Here is a 21,325-nt window from a genome sequence, read left to right as displayed (position 1 = left end):
CTCAGTGAAAGAAGCCAGTCCCAAAGACCACGTGTTGGTTGAGCTCCTGTATAGGAACGACCCAGAACAGACACAAAGACAGAAAGTAGTTCCGTGGTTTCCAGAGGCTGGAGGGTAAGGTGGTCCGGGGGAGCCGGGAGGTGCTACCTCAGGGCTCATGGGTACCAGGTTTCTTTTGAGGGTGCTGGAAATGTTCTAAAATTAGACGCTTCTGATGTTTGCACAACTCTGGAAATGTACTAAAACCCATTGCATTGTGAAACTTAAACAGGGCATCTCACATAAGGTGTATCTCAATAAAGCTGTTTTAGAAAAAGCAAACAGAAATGCTATATAGACAAGGTAATGAAGCGGGGCGTGACGTCACAGTTACTCTAGATGGAGAGTCACAAAGGTCTCTCTGAAGAGGTGGCATGAAAGCTGTGGTCTGAGCGACAGGAAGAAGTGAGCCCCACGAAGAGCTGAAGGATCTGAGTCCAGACAGAGGACACCCAGTCAAAGGCCTTCAGGCAGAAACAAGCTTTTAAGGTGGTCAGTGTGGGTGGGCGAGGCAGGTAGGGGTCAGATCATTCGACTCTTGTGCACGCTGGGAAGAGGGGTGGATTTGACTCCAATGCAGAGGAAAATCACTGGAGGGTTTGGGTAGGGGAGCAGCATAATCTCAGTTATGTTTTTGAAAAAAATATTCTGGCTGCTGTGGGCAAAATGGATTGTAGGGGGCTGGGACTCATTTTTCTTTGATGGAATAAAGCATTAAAAAATGGACAAAAATAAGTAGGATTGATCTCTGCCTTAAAGGAGGTACAATGTAACGGAAGAAATGACATATACATAGACACCCATCCATCTCGGAAGGAGCAGAACATGGAAAGTGGCCAGAGAGAGAGGTAGAAAGGGTTGTGGGAACACAGAGGCAGACACAGTGTGATCTGCTTGGGGAAGAAGCGTGTCAGTAAAGAAAACATGTAATCAGAAAGTGTCAGATGAGTAGGAAAGAAAGGAAGGTGGTCTTCCAGCAGCCATCTTCAAGGCATGGTGGTGAGAACAGACAGGGACTATGAAAAGAAAGTGCACCATCCAGCTAATCTACAGAGTAGAAAACAAAAGAAGACGTCATGGGAGATGCTACTAATGAGTCAACGTTTATTAAGAGCTTACTGTGGTCTAGGCACTATTTTAACATAAAGTGTATACTAAAATACTTAGTTCTCAAAACTGTTGTATGAAGTAGTGAAAATTTGCATTTTGCTCTGTATCAGTCAAGGCTCCCAAAAGAATGGTACACAAAATTTAGGACAGTTCAAGAAATGTTTATTTGAAAATGACTGTTTGGAACTTCCCTGGTGCCCAGTGGGTGAAGAATCCACCTTCCAATGCAGGGCATGCAGGTTTGAGCCCTGCTCAGGGAACTAAGATCCCACATGCTGGGGGCAACTAAGTTTCCACGTGCCACGACTACTGAGCCCGCGTGCCACGACTACTGAGCCTGCGTGCCACAACTAAGATCCAATGCAGCCAAAAAATAAAATAAATATTAACTAATACTAATAATAATTAATTAAAAAAGAAAATGTCTATTTACAATGTCATGGGTAGAAATTAGACTAACTACAGAGCAGAAGGCAGGAACCATGGGTAGCCAAAATAGAACACTTGATAAAATAAGGCTTAAAAAACAGGGAAAGAGAGAGGTTGGCAGAATCTGGAGGATAGAAAGTCGTATAGAGACCACTTCAGGACGAGTGATGACCGTTGGCTGAGGGATAAGCCACCCTGAAGGGTTCTTGAAGGGAGAGGGCATAAACAGCCTGTCTGCACCTCCTCCCCACTTTGCACCTCCTCCCAGAGCCTCCAACTGGGAGAACAAAACCGAAACCAAACACAGAGGGGCTCTGGTGACGTGGTCCATGCAGGCTGACCTCCAAGGCTAGAAAGCCTATGCAAAGAATGGAAAGATAGGGAGTTAGGTACCTGCCCACCGAAGGTCTGGGATTTCAGGTAAGAAGTATGGTATACAGTCAGTGTGTACAGAACAAGCACCAAAGATCTTTCATAGATTGGAAAAGAAAGTGACCAGAAGCAGAAAACCAATAAAGAGTCTCCTAACTCTGAATAAGACGTAATAACCTAGATGTGATAGGAGGAATGGAAAGAAGAGACAAATTCTAAAGCTTTATTTTTTCCCCCCAAGAACAATATTAAAGATCAGCTCCATTGGATATGTCAGGTAATGGGATAGGATGGAGGAGGTGGGATAAAAAAAGGGAAGTGACAAAGACGATATGAGAATTTTTCACCCCAGATACTGAGAGAAAAGAGTTCTTACTATTTTTATTTCTGCATGTGAATATTCACAGCAGTTTTATTTATAACTATGCAAAGGTATCCCACTCCAGTATTCTTGCCTGGAAAATCCCATGGGTGGAGGAGCCTGGTAGGCTGCAGTCCATGGGGTCGCAAAGAGTCGGACATGACTGAGTGACTTCACTTTCACTTTTCACTTTCACGCACTGGAGAAGGAAATGGCAACCCACTCCAGTGTTCTTGACTGGAGAATCCCAGGGACAGGGGAGCCTGGTGGGCTGCTGTCTATGGGGTCGCACAGAGTCGGACACGACTGAAGTGACTTAGCAGTAGCAGCAGCATGCAAAGCTATCAAACACCCGATTGTTTCTCACATGGGGAGTAGATAACAAACTTTGGTGGGTCCACACACTGAATTCTACACAGCAAAAAAAGAAATAAACTGGTAACACAACTATATAGATGAATTCTAAACTCAGTATTCTAAATGAAAGCAGCCAGATTCGAAATGCTATATACATTTGATTTTCCATTTTAGGAAACTCTGGAAAAGGGAAATGTTTAAGTTGAGAAACTATATCAGTGGTTGCCAGGAGATTGGACTGGAGGAAACATTGACAAAAAAGTGGCACAAAGGAAATCCTTGTTATACTAGAACTGTTCAGATCATTGGAAACATGATCTTACCTTCTGCCCCATACTTTTCTTATTAGGAGAGTGAAAAGAAGAACAGTGTCAACCTTCCGCAGCTAGCATAGGATTAAGTGACACAAAATAATTGCAAAATAGCATGTATCAAATATACTATCAAGAAGTACGCTGTAAGGAAGCGAGTTCTCACTATTAGGGTGAAGGGGAGTACAATGGAGGTCCAGGTATGCGAGTGTTACAGTTAAGGCTCTTTCATTTGAAGCCCACTAATGTGGACTTAAGTGGAAAAGGGAGAATTTATTATAAAAATACAGGATTATATCTCAAAACTTAAGGGCAGGAAGTATAGCTGAACATCCCCCTAAGGCAGGAGTCCCCCACTTCTGGTGCACAGACCCGTACCTTCTGCCAGATCAGTGGTGGCATTAGATTAGAAATAAAGTACACAATAAATGTAGCATGCTGGAATCATCCCTAAACCATCCCCCTCATCCCCAGTCCTTGGAAAAATTATCTTCTATTAAATCGGTCCTTGGTGCCAAAAAGGTTGGGGACCCCTGTCATAAGGGACTGGAATCAAGAATGGGCAATACATCAAAGGCTATGGTCATCCCAAGTCTGCACGACTCACATCCCCACATCACTTTGCTCAATTTGTGCCTCTTTTCACAAATCAGATTTCTCTGCCTCTCCACACGCATGATTGAAGATGGCAGCTTCACTTCTGAGTCTACATCACTTCCTAGTTCAGCCAGAGCAGTTGGTGTCTGCCATCATTCCATATGCTTGGGAGACTAGATCCAACCAGCTATGGCCAAGGGCACAGGATCAGGTAGTGCAAGCCCACCCTGCAGTGTAGGAAGGTCTCAGAGGAGGTCTGCATGCCAGAGGGGAAATGCCTGAGAGATGAGGGAAAATGAGCTCACTGCTGGACATTTCCAGTGGGAAGTGCACGTGGAATGTCTTTGTCGGAATATCTAACACACTATAATGATCCCAGGCCAAAATAAGAGAGCGAGTTGGCAGGAGGGTAGTCAGAGCTGGTGAAATAGAGGTGACAACTGAGGGCAGATGTTGAAATAGAGAGAAAAGGACCAAGGAAAAAACCCTGGGGAATGCTTTAATTTCCAAAACAAGATAAGGGGTATCAGTGATGGTTACTAGGAAAGAATGCAGAAGAGGGTCTGTGGGAGGGTAGAAAAAAAGACAGGGAATGGAGATTTGTGATGTCAGAAAGGGAAGAAGAGCTGGCTGACCCACAAGGCCACCTCCTCAGGACACTGTGAGCTTCTGGAAGGCAGGGGCTAAACCTGTCACGCTATGAGGGGGCACAGTGCCCAGTGAAGAGCTAAATACATATCTGTTGATTTGAACAGAAAAAAGGAATAACTATAAGATAAAGCAAGATTGAGGTCTTTAGTGACCTGTAAGAAAGCAATTACTTTAGAATGTAAAGGCAAAGTCAAGATAAAAGGAAGGGGTGGGGCACCCTAATCTTTAGAAATTTGATGAAAAAAAAGAGTGAAGTGACTTGAAAATGAAGCAGAGTTAAAGGAATGATTGATTACTATCGTTATTATTTCTTATTTTCTGGATGGAAGAAATGTCTACATATTTAGAAAAAATAGTCAAGATATGTGCACTTGAATATATGTCTTGAATATATGTGAACATATATTCAAGACATGAGCAACTAGTGGAACAGTTTTAAAGAAGGTGGGAAGAGGTGAGAGAAACTGTAGAAATCAGACAGAACTCTTCTCAGAGACTAAAGAGAAGAAAGGGCACCTAAAGATACACAAGGAAAATTTGAGATAAAGAAGCGCAGCTCTGGGGGAGTTTCCCCATGCACCTTCCATTTCTTGTTGAAGGAGGAATCCTCTCGTTGACTTGCCTGGGGCAGGGTTGGAGGCTGAGGATCGTGGCGAAGACTGGAACTGCAACTAAGCAACACACTGCAAGTAGCCTTCAAGAAACAGGTCAAGGCATTCCCCAACAGTAGGAAGCCAGCTAAAGCTAGCGTGACCCCATTTGTTAGGGCCTCAGTTCACAGAACTGCAGGACAGGCTTCAGTGAAATTCAGAGGTTTGGGAACTGCAGAAAAGTCCAGTGGTGATGCCTGGGAGTAGAGAGCAACAGATTCCAAAGTAGCAGTAAAGTGCCTGTTGAGAAGAGCTTAGCCAGGAGTCAGGCTTCCCTGGTGGCTCTGAAGGTGAAGAAGCCACCAATGCAAGAGACCTGGGTTCGACTCCTGGGTGGAGAAGATCCCCTGGAGAAGGGAATGGTTATCCACTCCACTATTCTGGCCTGGAGAATTCCATAGACAGGACTGAGTGACTAACACTTCACTTCAGCCAGGAGTAAAAGCAGCAAATGAGGAAGATGACTGGAGAGCCTGGGACGTTGGGAGAAGCACTGCTAAGTCGCTTCAGTCATGTCCGTCTCTGTGCGACCCCATAGACGGCAGCCTACCAGGCTCCTCCGCCCATGGGATTTTCCAGGCAAGAGTACTCACAGAGGGAAAAAATGGGAAGCTGTTTCAGAGGAGGAAATGTGAAGGTCAAGATACCAACATGCCAAGGAATGGCTCGAGCTCTGTAAAAACAGCTGAAAGCACAAAGGAATTAAGAAACATCTCGTGAGCTCCTACTTAGCATTGTGGAGAGGCCCACGCTTCCCAAAGGGCGGTCACCACAGAGGTTTTTAATCTCCAGGGCTGTTGGTTCCCACAAAACCCAAGGGTAGGAAAGTAGACATTAAAGTTCACCCTAGCATGTGATGAAAAGTGAAAAGGAAATCATTACAAATCATACATACGGCATGATTACAACTATGGGGATGTACTTTATAGAAGGAAACAAGAAAGAAATGGGAGAATGGGGAAAATTACCAAAAGCTCATGCTTTTGATCCTGGGAGGATGCAACTATGGATGATTTAATGGTTTTCTTTCTTTTTGCCCCAACTCTTTGATTTCTGTGGGAGAAGTATTGTTGTTCCAAGGAAAGCTGGAAAGGTTTTAGAGTCAGGAGCACAATTATAGTCACTCACAGCTGTAGACCACCCACCAAGCCGGAGGCACTGTGCTTGGCGCTTTACATATTTTACTTCTAATCCTTAGGACAATCCTTGCAGTTACTGTCATCCCCAGTTCAGATGTGAAAAGCAACACTTGAAAATGATAAGGAACTTTGCCAAGTCCGAAATCCATCTGTATTCTGTCAACGTTAACTCACAGCCACTTCGATTCTACTCTGACTCTTTCTTATTAGATGTCTGACGTTTGGCAAAATATTAAACCTCTCTGAGGCTCAGTTGCTTTACCTGTAATCATTAAACACACATATCCAGGAGAATGAATTTACCACCAGCTCAAAACCTGCGTCAGAGCCACCAAATCAGCTCATGGGAGTGGGCTGCAAGGCAGTGGGCTTCCCAGGGCAGTAGACAATGAGAAGGTCCTTGTTCTATGGACCTAGTTATGCTGCTTGGCTAAAAAACCAAGACAGCCCAGTGTTTGGAAACAGTCTCTTTACTAGAAATACAAAGGTTGTTAGTTTAGGTTTTTCTAGGATGATGTTGTACGCCCAAACATAAAAGGGCAACGGTGGAGCAAGAATTGAGCTATTCTCCCAGCTCGGACAGGCCCTTACGAATGCAGAGAGAGGCACTGGCAGCCTGGCAGCCGTGGGAACTTCAGGGCCAAGGGAGAGCTCACGCAGGTGAGCCTCACCTACTCCGGTGTTCAGCCCAGTTCTGCATCCAGAGTGAATGAATCAGGCCTGACTGGGGAGGTGTGTGCAACAGCAGTGTTGGGAAGGAGATGTCCTCTCACCAGCCTACAACGCCTCACCCGAAATATTACAAATGCCTACTTCAAAGAGTGCATGCTCGGTCGCTAAGTCGTGTCCAACTCTTTTGCAACTCCATGGACAGTAGCCTGCCAGGCTCCTCTGTCTGTGGGATTTTCCAAACAAGAATACTGGATGATATGGATGAAAAATAATATCTTTAAAGTATTTGGTACAAAAGCCCTGCTGAAAATATGACCTCATTAAAAGGCAATGGATTTTTTTTTTCTGCTTTTCAAAATTTTAATATGGAGCCTATATTAGCTTTTATGGGTAAGAAAATGAATATTTAAATGTGCCTGCATTTCACCTGCAGTTATTGGCTCAGATTGGAACTGAAATTAGTTATTACACTGAATGAAAGATACTCACCCTATATTGATACATTATACATTTTGTTTAGCTACACATGGAGCACATATTAATTGTCATGGGCTTTTTTTTCCAAAGTAAATTTTTTCTTGAAACCTCATTATCAAGATCATTTTCTGAGGGTAAGGTGCCTTTTAGGCATTTCTTTCCATGAACCAGTCTAGAACAATCTGTTTAAAATAAAATGCAGGCAACAGAAAAACCCAAACACCAATCACAATAATAGGTAAAAGTGATGACAAGACAATAGCCGAGAGGGGGAAGCAATTCAAATGTCATCAGTGGATGAATTATATATAGATATATATATACCACATATAAACAAAATGGGGTACATGTTTATAATGAAGTATTATTCACTCTAAAAAAGGAATGAAATTCTATGACATGCTACAATGTGGATGAACTTGGAGGACATAATGCTAAGCAAAATAAGCCAGTCACGAAAAGACAAACACCATATAATATGATTTACATGAGGTATCTAAAGCAGATTCACAGAAACAGAGAATAGAGTGGTGGTTACAAGGGGCTGGTGGCAGGGGAAGGGAAGAAGGAGTTGTTTAATGAGTATAGAATTCCAGTTTTGCAGGAGGTATTAATTAGGGTTCTTCAAAGACAGAGAGATTTATTAGGAAGAATTAGCTTGCACAATTACAGAATCTGGAAAGTTCCATGATCTGCCATCAGCAAGCTGGAGATCTAGGAATACCCATACTGTAATTCCAGTCCAAGGAGAGTAGAAGACCAACATCCCAACTCAGCAAGCCAGCAGGAAGGAGACAAACTCTCTTTTCTCTGCTTTCTGTTCTATCAGGCCCTCAACAGATGATGACACCCACCCACATTGGGGAGGGCAATCTACTTTACTGAATCCACCAATTCAAAGGAATCTCATATAGAAAAATCCTCACAGACATGCCCAGAAGTGGTGTTTAATCTTGGTATCTCATGGCCCAGGGACATTGACACATAAAATTAACCATCACCCAAGATAAAAAGTTCAGGAGATCTGTTTCACAACAATGTGAATATCCTTAACACTACTGAAATTTACACTTAAAAACCATTAAGATGGTTTAAAAAAAGTTAACGGGTAAAATTACAAACAAAATCATGTCAAAAAATCTTTATAAAAAAGAAATTTCCTTGAGTATGTATAAAATAAATTTGAATGATTCAAAAAAAAAAGTGACACCAAAGGAATGAAACCACCAAAGGGTAGAAGATGTTACTTAAGGCAAAGAAGCAGGGTTGGGTGAGAGTTGTCCAAGCAGCCAAGTTCTGCCCACATCACCCAGGAGACAGAGATGGAAAATGCATGGGCACAGGCTGCCTGCCAGTCCTGTGTGAGAACTCAGGCCTTTTCCAGATCAGTCAGCAGAGTAAACCACTTCTCCTCTGCCTTCCCTGCCTCCCTGAGTTCTGGCTGCTGGCTGGTGTCTGCAGGAGGGCCCACCTGCCTCTCCTCAAGCAAATGCATCCATTAGCCCCACTAGAAAGTCAGCCTACAAAAGTGCCCATTTGCCTCCGCCAGAGGAGTCTTGGTCCTGCCTTGGGCATCACTAATACACCACCTGCCTCCTCAGACATCTGAGCCCAGAACAACTCTTCCTGCACTCTGACAATCCAAATCGTGAGCCTTGACCAAGAAAATGATTAACTCTGCACGTGGAAATTTTTCATAAGAAGATTAAAGTAAAAAAATTCATTAGCCAGGTTGCTTCTGACTGCAAATAACAAAAAAAGTCTGACTCAAACTAGTTAAAAGATAAGGAAATATATTATTACACAATATTAAGTCAAAGTTAAGTCAATAAATAGGATAGGTTCCAGGTGTAGTTAATCAGAAACTCAGTGTCATTAAAGACCTACATTGCTCCAGCTTCTACTCTGCCATCTGGGTGTTAGTTTGCTACTCAGGCTAGTGGCAAGTCTCTACAGTTCCAGTTGTCATATTCAGAGAGAATATGACAGTAGCGGTCTCTTCCTGTTTTCTCTTTCTTACGGTAGGAAACCTTTCCCCATAAGCCCTTAGCATACTTCCTCTCTTATTCTATTGGCCGGAAAATGGGGCCACGTGTCCATCGCTAACTTATTCACTACAGGAAGAATGTTTTCACTGCACTCAGCTGAGTTTAATTATTTCGGGAGATCATAGTGTCCACTCTACAGGGTAAATAAGGCCATCAAATAAACACAGCTCTTGTATCAAATGGTTGCCCCGAAACCTTTCAGAGCATAACTATGATGCTCCGTCTCAACTCAGTTCCCATGCTGTAGATTCTCAGCAGTGAAGTCACTCATCTGGGAGAAATAAGGGGAAAAGAACGTTGTGGTCAAATATAATTGGGAAAATTATATTCCATATCTCAGAGATTCATGGTTATCATTTATTAAGAATTCTGCAGAGTCCTATAGATTGCTTATTCTGTTCTTTCCCAAATTTATCTTTTATGTCCCCCCCTACCCCCGCCAAGGTGAGTTAAAGTTCTCATTCTGTGGAATTGATGCTCCTCACACTTAAAGATGTTTGAGTTAAGACATGATCTTTATTAGAAACAGGCAACGTCTGATTTTTTGTTTGCTTGTTTCAGCCACTCTGGATCTCTGCTGCTTTCTCTAGTTGCAGCGAGCAGGGGCTCCTCTTGGTTGTGATGTGTGGGCTTCTCTTTGCAGGGGCTTTTCCTGTTGCTGAGCACAGATTCTAGGCACGCAGATTCAGTAGTTGTGGTGCATGGGCTTAGTTGTTCTGTGGCATGTGGAATCTTCTTGGACCAGGGATCAAACCTGTGTGTCCTCCATTCACTGTGCCCCCAGGGAAGTCCCAATGTTTGATTCTTTATTCCTGAAGTCTCAGCTTGAACAGCGACTCTTCCTGGAAGCCCAGCATCCACCCTGAGCAGGGAGGCCTAAAGCATGAAGCCCAGTGTCTTGTGATCACCTGTTCTTGAGTTGTCTCTGCCACCATCTGTGAGCTCTCTGAGATCAGGAATGGTGTCTGGTTTGTGGCTGTGTATTCAACACCCAGCATGGCGACCAGCCTAGCAAAGGCACTGGGTATTTCTCAGAAGAATCCATTAGCCTACCAATGGTTTTACCCAAAGGTAAGGACAGAAACTGGAATGAGGCCAAGATAAACAAACACTGATCTCAGCCTTTCTAATCCACTCTGCGTCTGTGTAATCACTGAGCACCTCTCCAAGACTGCTGAGGAGCTAACTTTTTCCAGAAACTCCAGTCAGCACAAAGGAAGCCTTTGTTCACAGACGCACCTCTGCACCCAGAGTCCTGCACAGGGAGTCTTGGCCCTTCCGGGCCCGTCACCCCCGTCGGAGGACCCAGGAGGGGACTGTGCTCTGCCTCCTGATTGGGCCTTTGGGGCTGCCTCGTGACCCTCACACCACCTCCATAAATGGAGGATAATAGTCTGCTGAGCAGAGGTCATCAAGTCTGTAAAAGTGCCTAGAGCATGTTGGAAGAAAGGCCTTTCCTATGTGCAAAGTAAGATTATAACTAGCAAAACACAACAGCAGGACTTCAGCTGGCGTGGTCCAAAGGCATCCAATGTGGGGGCCTCAGTGTGGGGCTGAGTAAAGGGAAATAGAAAGATGAGTCACTTCTCTAATCTAGCAGTACAGATAATGCTGACCCCTAGAAGCTAGATGGTGAGCTGTTGAGGCAAGCACTCTTGGTTGCCCATCCAAGATTATCACCCACTTCTCTTACTCCTTCCAACAGAAATGAGTTTGGGTCCAGGCATCCACATCCTCTTTCAAGCATGCATGTATTTCAGGGGATGCTGATGCCAATCCCAGCTGCAGGTAGTGACCCTGGTTTGTCTATGAGCCAACTGCGGTGAAACTACTCCACCTGGCAAAGCTTTATTTAGCAATGGGCATGTGACCCAATTCTGACCAATTAAGTGTCATGGTGAAATCTGCTAGGAAGCTTCTGGGAAAGTTTTCTTGTTTCCAAAACAGAGGAAGAAAAAAAATAAAAGGAAATTTGTTCTTCCTCTGATCATTGCTGGTGCAAGAGCGATGGCCAGGACTGCAGCAGCCATTTTGTCACTACTCTGAGGATAAAGCCAACATCGAGGTGGCAGAATGGAGAGAAGGGAACATCCCAGGTCTTTGATGATGTTATCCAGCCTGGGGTCATACTATAACTGCAGGTCAGGGCAGCCTTCTTACTGTGTAAGCAAACATCTTATCATTGTTTCACTTTGGTTTTATATGTACAGTGGCCAAAAGCTTCCAGACTAAGTTAAATGTACAGGGCCTCAAGGCCAGGCCTTGTGCATTCTATGTCCAATTGGTTTTGGCTTTTCTTCCCAGCACTGGATAGTGGACACCACCAACCAGTGTGAACTGAGGCACTGACTCTAGAAGTTGGTTGAGAAATGCTATGTCAGGGGCAAAACCCTCAGAAGATATACACAGTGCAAAGTACAAAGTACACTCTCCTCTGCCCAAGAGGAGAGTGAAATAAAAATGCTCATCTATCTTTTTTTTTTTTGCTCATCTACCCTTGTTCCTCTTGAGAAAAGACAAAGTTTCTACCCAAGTGTGTAAAACCAAGTCTATCCTTTTCAGCTGAGTTAGTTAGGGGAGAGAGGTGGTCAGAAAACCGTAAGCCAGGGAGTGGGACCAGAGCAGAGTCAGGTCTGTTGTCAAGAGTGGGCAAGACTGATGCATATGGACTTAAGTTTATTTGATGTTATTTTGGCTTATTCCCAGGGCAGCTAATAAGTAGTGCAAAATATATAAACTAAGGAAGGTTGACAGTGGATGGACATGGCTCTCCACTGCCCCTCTTATTTCTTACAGACTCTTGACTGAAACTAGAGGTCTTCATAGCTAACCAGGAATGAGATACCTGTCTGATTGGAGCTGTGCAGAACTGTGAGTGCAATGTCAGTCTGTCCCCAGTCATGGAAGCTCCCAGAAACTACATGCACTTTTGATCATTCAATAATTCTGTCCCTCAGGAAGCTGCACCCTCTGTCCTCATATCCAAGATCTGGGATACAGAATTCTCACATGCTGGCACTGGGCAGTCTTTCCTCTTTTGCGCCTGCCTTGCAAGGGAGTATTCCATGGGTGTCTACTTGGACTTGCTGTGAGCTTCACTCCAGCACTTTCTAGCCATGTTAACAGGCAGGCATCTCATGTAACTAAGTTCTAGTGTGTTCATTTCCCCTCTAAAAGGCAAATTCCACAATGGTAGGGTTTTTCCTTTGGCCTGTTTTAGTCACTGATATATCCCAGTGAAGTCACTCAATCATGTCCAACTCTTTGCAACCCCATAGACCATAGCCTGCCAGGCTCCTCCATCCTTGGAAATTTTTCAGGCTAGAATACTGAAGTGGGTAGCCATTCCCTTCTCCAGGGGATATTCCCAACCCAGGGATCGAATCCAGGTCTCCTGCATTACAGGCAGACTCTACCATCTGAGCCACAAGGGAAACCCTTCAGGTACCTAAAACAGTGCTCAATACATTGTTGTTGTTCAGTCACTAAGTCGTGCCTGACTCTTTGGGACTCCATGAACTGCAACACGCCAGGCTTCCTGTCCTTCACTACCTCCCTGAGTTTGCTCAAACTCATGTCCATTGAGTCCATCCAACCAGCTCATCCTCTGTTGCCCTTTCTCTTCCTGCCTTCAATCTTTCCTATCATCAGGGTCTTTTCCAGGGAGTCGGCTCTTCGCATCAGGTGGCCAAAGTATTGAAGTTTCAGCTTTAGCATCAGTCCTTCCAGTGAATATTCAGGGTTGATTTCCTTTAGAATTGACTTGTTTGATCTCCTTGCTCCCCAAGGGACTCTCAAGAGTCTTCTCTAGCACTATAGTTTGAAAGTATCAGTTCTTCATCGCTCAACTTTCTTTATGGTCCAACTCTCGCATCTGTACATGACTACTGGAAAAATCACAGCTTTGACTATATGGACTTTTGTCCAGCAAACTGAGGCCTCTGCTTTTGAATATGCTGTCTAGGTTTGTCATAGCTTTTCTTCCAAGAAGCAAGCATCTTTGAATTTCGTGGCTGCAATCACCTTTCACGGTGATTTTGAAGCTCGAGGAAATGAAATCTGTCACTGTTTTCACTTTTTCCCCATTTATTTATCATAAAGTGATAGGACTGGATGCACAAAATATAGTCGTCACTAAATAAATAGAGATTAATGAAATCATCTCTCAAGTGGGGATAAACTAGTATCTATCTAATGCTACTGCTGCTACTGCTGCTAAGTCGCTTCAGTCGTGTCCGACTCTATGCGACCCCATAGATGGCAGCCCACCAGGCTCCACTGTCCCTGGGATTCTCCAGGCAAGAACACTGGAGTGGGTTGCCATTTCCTTCTCTGGAGTATTCAAATACCAAATCAGATAGTGTGCAAAACTTCAGTGCAGTGCCTGGCACATAGTAAATGCTAAATAAATGGCAGTTATTATTACTATTGGGCTTCCCTGGTAACTCAAACAGTAAAGAATCTGCCTGCAATGCAGGAGGGTCAGGAAAATCCCCTGGAGAAGAAAATGGCAACCCACTCCAGTATTCTTGCCTGGAAAATTCCATGGACAAAGGAGCCTGGCGGGCTACAGTCCAAGGGGTTGCAAAGTTTTGTTGTTGTTATTATTATTACTATTAATAGTAGCAGTAGTAGGATTCTAGCCTTTGTATTTGCCCTACTGAACAGATAGAGATGACTTGTTCCACCTGAACCAATAATTGATAATTCAAGATCCATTTTTAAACATTTTTATTGAGTGACTACTACGTGTCTATGGGATTCCCAGTTGGCTCAGTGATAAAGAAACCACCTGCAAATTCAGGAGATGCAGTAGATGTGGGTTCAATCCCTGGGTGGGGAAGATCCCCTAGATGAGGGAATGGCAACCCACTCCAGTCTTCTTGCCTGGGAAATCCCATGGACAGAGGAGCCTGGAGGGCTACAGTCCATGGGGTCTCAAAGAGTCAAACACTACTGAGCAATTGAGCATGTGTGCGCGTGCGCGCACACACACACACACACACACACACACACTACCTATGTGTCCGCATGGAGGCCCAGACAAGACTAGGGCTTTGGAATTCATTTTCAAAGTTCAGACCTGATCTTCCTCCTCCAAATCTCCTTATCTAAGTCAATGCTATGCTCTTTCCTCCAAAGTTCCCTCTCGCCCATCTGATCCCTCTCTGACTCACCTACCACCTTCTGGTTGTCACCATTTCCAATCTCCCTGAATAACGTCTCTCACACCTGCCTCTCCTCTCCACCCTCCCTAAGTTTAGACCCGTTTTCCCTCCCACCTGGGCTGGTGCAGCCTCCAGTCTTCTGCCCTCACTCTCTCCCTGGTCCATGCCCATCTCTGTACTCCGGTCAGATTCCCCTTTCCAAACCTCACTGCTCTCCTGATGCAAAAGTCCCAATTATTAGCAAAGCTATTAGCAAGGATTTCAGCTCAGCTCTAAATGATTCATCCAGCCTCTTCCATCACTGCATCCCTCTCCTCATCTAACCCTGTGGCCACTATTCCCAACTGACCCAGGCAAAGTCTCACTTATTGTCAGACACGTGCTTTTCCCTCACCTCCAGCTGTGTAGGTGCTTCTCAACTGGGGACAATTTTGCCCCCAAAGAGACATCTGGCAATGTCTGGGGACAGTTTTGGTTGTCACAACTGGGAGAGAGCTCACTACTGGCACTGAACATTACTGAAATGCACAGGACAGCCCCCCACAACCAAAAATTAACCAGTTCCCAAAGTGTCGAGGTTGAGAAATAGCAAAAGCTACTCCATGCTTCAAGACCTACCTCAGTGCCATATAGCTTCTCTGTGAGAGTCTAAAACAGGGGCCTAGGGAACGCAAAGGCAACCTACTCCAGTCCTCTTGCCTGGAAAATCCCATGGACGGAGGAGCCTGGTAGGCTGCAGTCCATGGGGTAGCGAAGAGTCGGGCACGACTGAGTGACTTCACTTTCATGCATTGGAGAAGGCAATGGCAACCCACTCCAGTACTCTTGCCTGGAGAATCCCAGGGACAGAGGAGCCTAGTGGGCTGCCATCTATGGGGTCGCACAGAGTTGGGCACGACTGAAGTGACTTAGCAGCAGTAGCAGCAGCAGGGATCTCTAACTTCACTCCAGCTTTGGTGACCCCAGCAGTCCTCTTTTTCCAGAACCATGGGTATATTCACTGTCTTTCAGAATTTCTCTTCCAGCCTAGAGGAAATGCCCCAAATTGACTCACATCCAGTCACAGCCAGATAAGACAGTCTCTGCCATCAGTCAAAATTCAGTGTAATTCCAGTTTTATTCCCCCAAACCCATTGTTGTTTTTGTTGTTCAATCACTAAGTCATGTCTGACTTTTTGCAACCCCGTGGACTGCAGCACACCAAACTCTTTATTTTTATTTATTTGATTCTACTTCACGCTAGTGGTTAGAGGATAAGACGATTGAATGCCATTACTAACTCAGTGGACATGCATTTGAGCAAAACTCCGGGAGACTGTGAAGGATTGGGAAGCCTGGCGTACTGCAGTCCATGGAGTTGGACACAACTGAACGACTGAGCAAGTGGTTAACTTTGTCTCCAAACAAGGAAAGGACTGTTTGTCCCTAACCCCATGTACTAAGCACGTCTGACCAAAGTAGGGGTAGGATAGGTGTTTTGCTGTTATTGTTTAATCACTAACTCATGTCTGACTTTTTGGAACCCCATGGACTAAAGTCTGTCAGGCTCCTCTGTTCATGGAATTTCCCAGGCAAGAATACTGGAGTGGGTTGCCATTTCCTTCTCCAATAATGAGCCTTTACTGAATAAATATTGACTCTATAGTCTGATCCTAGCTTTTGCAAAATAGGTTCTGGCAGAGAAACCTTTGTTTGTATTGTTTCTTTGTCCAAATCAACCTGTCAGTTTTACCCTCCAGGATACAGCATGGCGAGGAATGAACCATTTCTTGGGCATGCTTTTTATTTTAAAGAAGAGAATGTATCCAGTCAATCCTACTCCTCTTTCAGGTAAGTCTTACTTCAGAGTTAACGTGCCCACTCCCCTGGCTCCTGACCTTTGCAGGACCAGATGGACAGGATACCTTCATGAAAGTGAAAGTGTTAGTCGCTCAGTCATGTCCAGCTCTTTGTGAGCCTGTGGACTGTAGCCCACCAGGCTTCTCTGTCTGTGGGAGTCTCTAACTGAAAATTCTGGAGTGGGTAGCCATTCCCTTCTCCAGGGGATTTTCCTGATACAGGGATCGAACCCAGGTCTCCCGCATTGTAGGCAGATTCTTTACCGTCTGAGCCACCAGGGAAGCCTACCTTTGTGAGAAATCCCCCAAATTTCAAAGCATAGAGTGTTCTGAAAAAGCCATTTACCTTTTTTGTTGTTTTAATTTTTTATTTTGTGTACAATTTTTAAAGGTTATTTTCTATTTACAGTTATTACAAAATATTGGCTGTGTTCCCTGTGCTGTCCTTCAACTTATTTACACTCAGTATTTTGTACCTCCACCTCCATCTGTGAGACTGTTTCTTTTCTGTTATATTTACTAGTTTGTTGTATTTTTTAGATTCCACATATAAGTGATATCATACAGTATTTGTCTTTCTTTGTCTGACCAAGTCCATCTATGCTGCAAATGGCCAAATTTCATTCTTTTTTTACAATTGAGTAGTATTCCAGTGTGTGTGTGTGTGTGAGAGAGACATCTTTTTATCCATTCATCTGTCTATGGACACTTAGCTTGCTTCCATATCTTAGTAATTGTTAATAATGCTGCTATGAACATTGGAGTGCATGTATCTTTTTCAATTAGTGCTTTTTTTCTGGATATATACCCAGGGGTGGAATTGCAGGGTCATATCGTAGTTTTATATTTAGTTTATTGAGAAACTTGCATACAGTGACTACACCAATTTACTTCCCACCAACAGTGTACAAACAAAGAACCACTTATCTTTATACTGATGCCAATGCAGGAGACACAGTTTCGACCCCTGCATTATAAAGATCCCCTGGAGAAGGAAATGGATACCCACTCCAGTATTGTTGCCTGGAAAATCCCATGGACAGAGGAGCCTGGTGGGCTATAGTCCACAGGGTTGCAAAACAGCCGGACACAACTTCATAACTAAACAAACAAAGTCATAACCTCTAATTTGCTATTAAGTTAGCTGACAAGTATGGAGCTGAAATCGGACACCCCAACGCTTCCCCTAGGTGACACTAACCAAGACCACCCTTAGCAAGGCCACTTTACTCTGGGGACCAGATCTCCAAGCACTCCCTCAGTCTCTAGTCCCTGATGATGGCTGGTACGATCTACTTCCTTCTTTGGAGGTGTAACATTGGGGTGGTGACTGGATGCTCTCCCTGGCCCTGTTCCTCCTGCTGCTATGAATCTGTAAGGCGAATGCTCTCAGGATGCCATTAAGAGATGATTTACTTGACTACAAAATGGGCAGTTCAGAGTACATGATGTTCACTGATACGACGGTGCCCCCAGGCTAGTCACCAGTTCCCATCTGGTGTGGGTCTGCCCAGCAACTAGCTCTGCCCCAGCTTCCCCCAGGCTGCCTGCCTTGGCTTTTGGGGCTTCTGACTGGGTTCCAGATGCAATCTCCCTTCCAGACCCCAAACCGCAGGTCGTATAACAGCTCCTTTCACTCCTGGATTCCATATAGTCTACCCCTACATGAATGCCAGTGCAGGAAACACAAGAGATGTGGGTTTGATCCATGAGTTGAAATATCTCCTGGAGGAGGAAATGGCAAGTCACTCCAGTACTCTTGCCTGGAAAATTCCATGGACAGAGGAGCTGGTGGGCTATAGTCCATGGGATGGCAAAGAGTCAGACATGACTGAGCAAGCAGGGAAGTTCACCCTTACACAGGTCTCAATTCCTGATCCCTGACTGGCCAGCTGAGCTTAATAAATGATTCTTTAAGTCCCTTTTACCTTCCCTCTAGTCCAAGGGTGCTTAACGCAGGATTTAGGTTAAGAAAACAGCAGTATGAACATATAAAGTTATTCAGAGAGAGAGTCTCTTGTTTTCATCAGATTCTCAAAACCACTCACCTTCTAGATTCTATGCTTTTTACCATTCAGTGTGTCTCCAATCCTTACATTTAATCAGCTTGTCTTCTCTCAAAACCTTCTTTCTCTACATCAGACTTTTGTGTCCACCACATGTGCCCCACCACTGCTCTGCCCCTTGTCCATTTATTCTCTGACTCTGATAACCCACTTCCAGTGCATTGCAAAATCATCCCGCACATTTACATATCTTCCATAAAGTACCATTGTCTTCAGTAGGAAGGGACACAATTACGCAGCACATAATTAGGGCAAGAGACTAGCCATTACAATCTTATGTCTCTATGGAAAAATAAACTCTTCACTTTGCATCAGTTTCTTACTGCAGACCTTCAATCCAGACAATTCAGGATAGCAAAGGAATCTTTGCCTTTCTTTCCAAGTTGATTTTTCAACACCCAAAAAAGTGAAATTAGCAAGAGCCCTGGACTTAGCACCAGAAGACTTGTTTTGGAATCCAAGCTCTGCCACTTAGCAGCTGAGTGACATTGGGAAAGAGGCTTAACCTCACTGAGGCTCAGTTTACCCATATGGGGATATGGAATACCCATACTGGGCTCAGTTTACCCAAAAATGGGGATGCTCACTCCTGCCTTGTTCCATGACGGTGAGTTCTGCGTGATCTGTGTTACCTGCAGACATGCATTTGTGCTCGAGCAGTGATTAGTCTTGTAGGTCTCTGGGGGGGCTTCCCTGGTGGCTCAGTGGTTAAGAATCTGCCTTCCAATGCAGAGGATGTGAATCTGATCCCCGGTCTGGGAACCAAGATCCCACATGCCGTGGAGCAACTGAGCCTACATGCTACAACTAAAATAAGATATAGCCAAATAAATAAATAACGTGTTTTTTTTTTTTTTAAGAGAAAGAAAGAAACACTGGATTTGGAGATTTCCCCTTGCCATGTAGTAGCTGAGTAATTCTGGGCAAGCAATTGCTTTAATTCTCATAAAAGATTAAATATGATTTCTTCATCAATAATGTCTCCCACCCCGCTTACCTTACATCGGACATTTTAATCTGGAATTGCTTTGTAACTTGAAGCACATCACAGTGTTTTGATGGCGCATCCCCTTCTCAGAGAAGTCTGAACCTAGGAATTTTAACCAGATTCTTTCATCTCCCCTAACCTCCACCAACCACCCCCACCCCCAAGCTTTCCCATGGTGAGTATATTCCGAAGGAGAAGATCAAAGAAGAAGCTCTTCCCTAGTCCCTGACTCTGGGAAAGTAGGGCAGGCAGATCTAGTAGCCTGGAGGGAGTTGAGTCTAAATTAAAATGAGGTACTCCCAGGACTGGAGACACCAACTCATCAAAACTTCCATTGCTTGGCCTGAGGGACAACTAAGCTCCTTAAGTCTCCTAGACAAATTCAGTAAAAATGAGGATCATTCATACTATCATTTTAATATAGCATTTTAATAAGCATGTGCGCTTAAAAATAAACTTTTTATTCAATAATGTGTGTAACCTGAGTCCATCCAGCAAGCGTTTTGCATTAGTGCAGGTGGAATTGGTCTGTCACACCCCCCATTAGACTCTGGAGTCTCTAAGGTACAGTATTTCATCCAAAAAGCCGACAGCGAGCAACATTAGAGTCAGCCCTGTCCCCAGGAGACAAGCAAATAGGTTGAATAACCAGGCATAATATCTGTCTTCAGGAATGTTTTCTTTTGAGGAGGAAAGCAGAAAGAAAGAAAGGAAAAAAAAAAAAAAAAAAAACCTACAACTCTCCAGGACTCCTCCCAAAGCCTAGACTCTGACCTGGCTCTGCAAATGTCCAATTCCCTAAAAGTTCCAGAACCATCTATCAGCATGTTCTCTAAGGAAAACAGCCCAACTTCCACACTCCCTTTATTTGGCCCAAAGAGACAAAGTCTTAGATGTCTCTGAAAAGTGCAGGAAGGGGTGGAAGGAGGAAAGCGTCACATTTTCTCTTTTGATAACTGTGAATTTCCCTTGCTTCATCTGGCTTTCAACTTTCATCAAAACAAGTTGTTTACCAAGATTAATGTCGGATACAATCAAGGCCCCAGATCATTCTACCTGTGGGTACAGAGGCTCAGGAACACTGGGCTCAGATTACACTCTCTGCTTCCGCGGGGCGCTTCCCCACCTTATTGTGGGTTGCTTTCTGCTGATTTAAAGCAAGATGACACGGAGACAGATGAGTGCAAACCACAGACATTATAAATTGCAATTTGGCCTCAAAAGATGAATGAAGAAGCAATGCTTTGATCTGTGATTCAGAGCTGAGCTGCAGTATTTACAGAAAAACATGTCTTTGGGGAAAGGGAGAGAGAGAGAGACAGAGAGAAAGAGAGACTGAGGCAGAGAAAATAGCCTTTGGATATTGAAAAAAAATATTTTCTCAAATTACAGATGACTTGAAGGAACTTGAGGGTGAGGGCGGAGAGGGCAGGGGTTTTCTTGCAATTTTGTTCAGCCTGTAATGGTTGATACAGAGGGGACGTACACGATGGGACAACTGGTCTGATAAAACATTGTAGCACCGAACTCGGTTCATACCTGACTATCCTGTAGTGCAAGGTGAGACCCCATGGTGGACTGTAGCCTGCCAGGCTCCTCTGTCTGTGGGATTTCCCAGGCAAGAATACCAGAATGGGCTGTCATTTCCCATGCCAGGGGATCTTCCTGACCCAGGGATTGAACCCATGTCTCCTGGTTGGCAAGCTATTCTTTACCACTGAGCCACCTGAGAAGCCCAACGCAGGGCTACAGAGAAATAAGTGGCTCCACGGGGCATGGATGTCCTCCAGCTCCGCTGTAGCTCTTTCATGGACACCGTGTAACCAGAGCGGTTGCCCTCTGGGCCAACCATCTCTCCGCCTTTCCCCCAGTGCAGCGTACACAGCCATCCTAGGGACTCCCGAGGACGGAGAGACGGAAGACCATGACTGGGCAGCCCCTTGACTTCACACAGGACTCAGATGTCCGTGATTGACCAAACTGGTCTCTGTAGCACCTGCTGGTGCCCACCTGTCTCCCCACTCCCCTCTCAGCCCTTTTCTCATATAGAAT

Source organism: Bubalus bubalis, chromosome 16 (genome assembly GCF_019923935.1).
Source record: "Bubalus bubalis isolate 160015118507 breed Murrah chromosome 16, NDDB_SH_1, whole genome shotgun sequence".
Classification (NCBI taxonomy): Eukaryota; Metazoa; Chordata; class Mammalia; order Artiodactyla; family Bovidae; genus Bubalus; species Bubalus bubalis.
Note: the sequence above shows the minus strand (reverse complement) of the source record.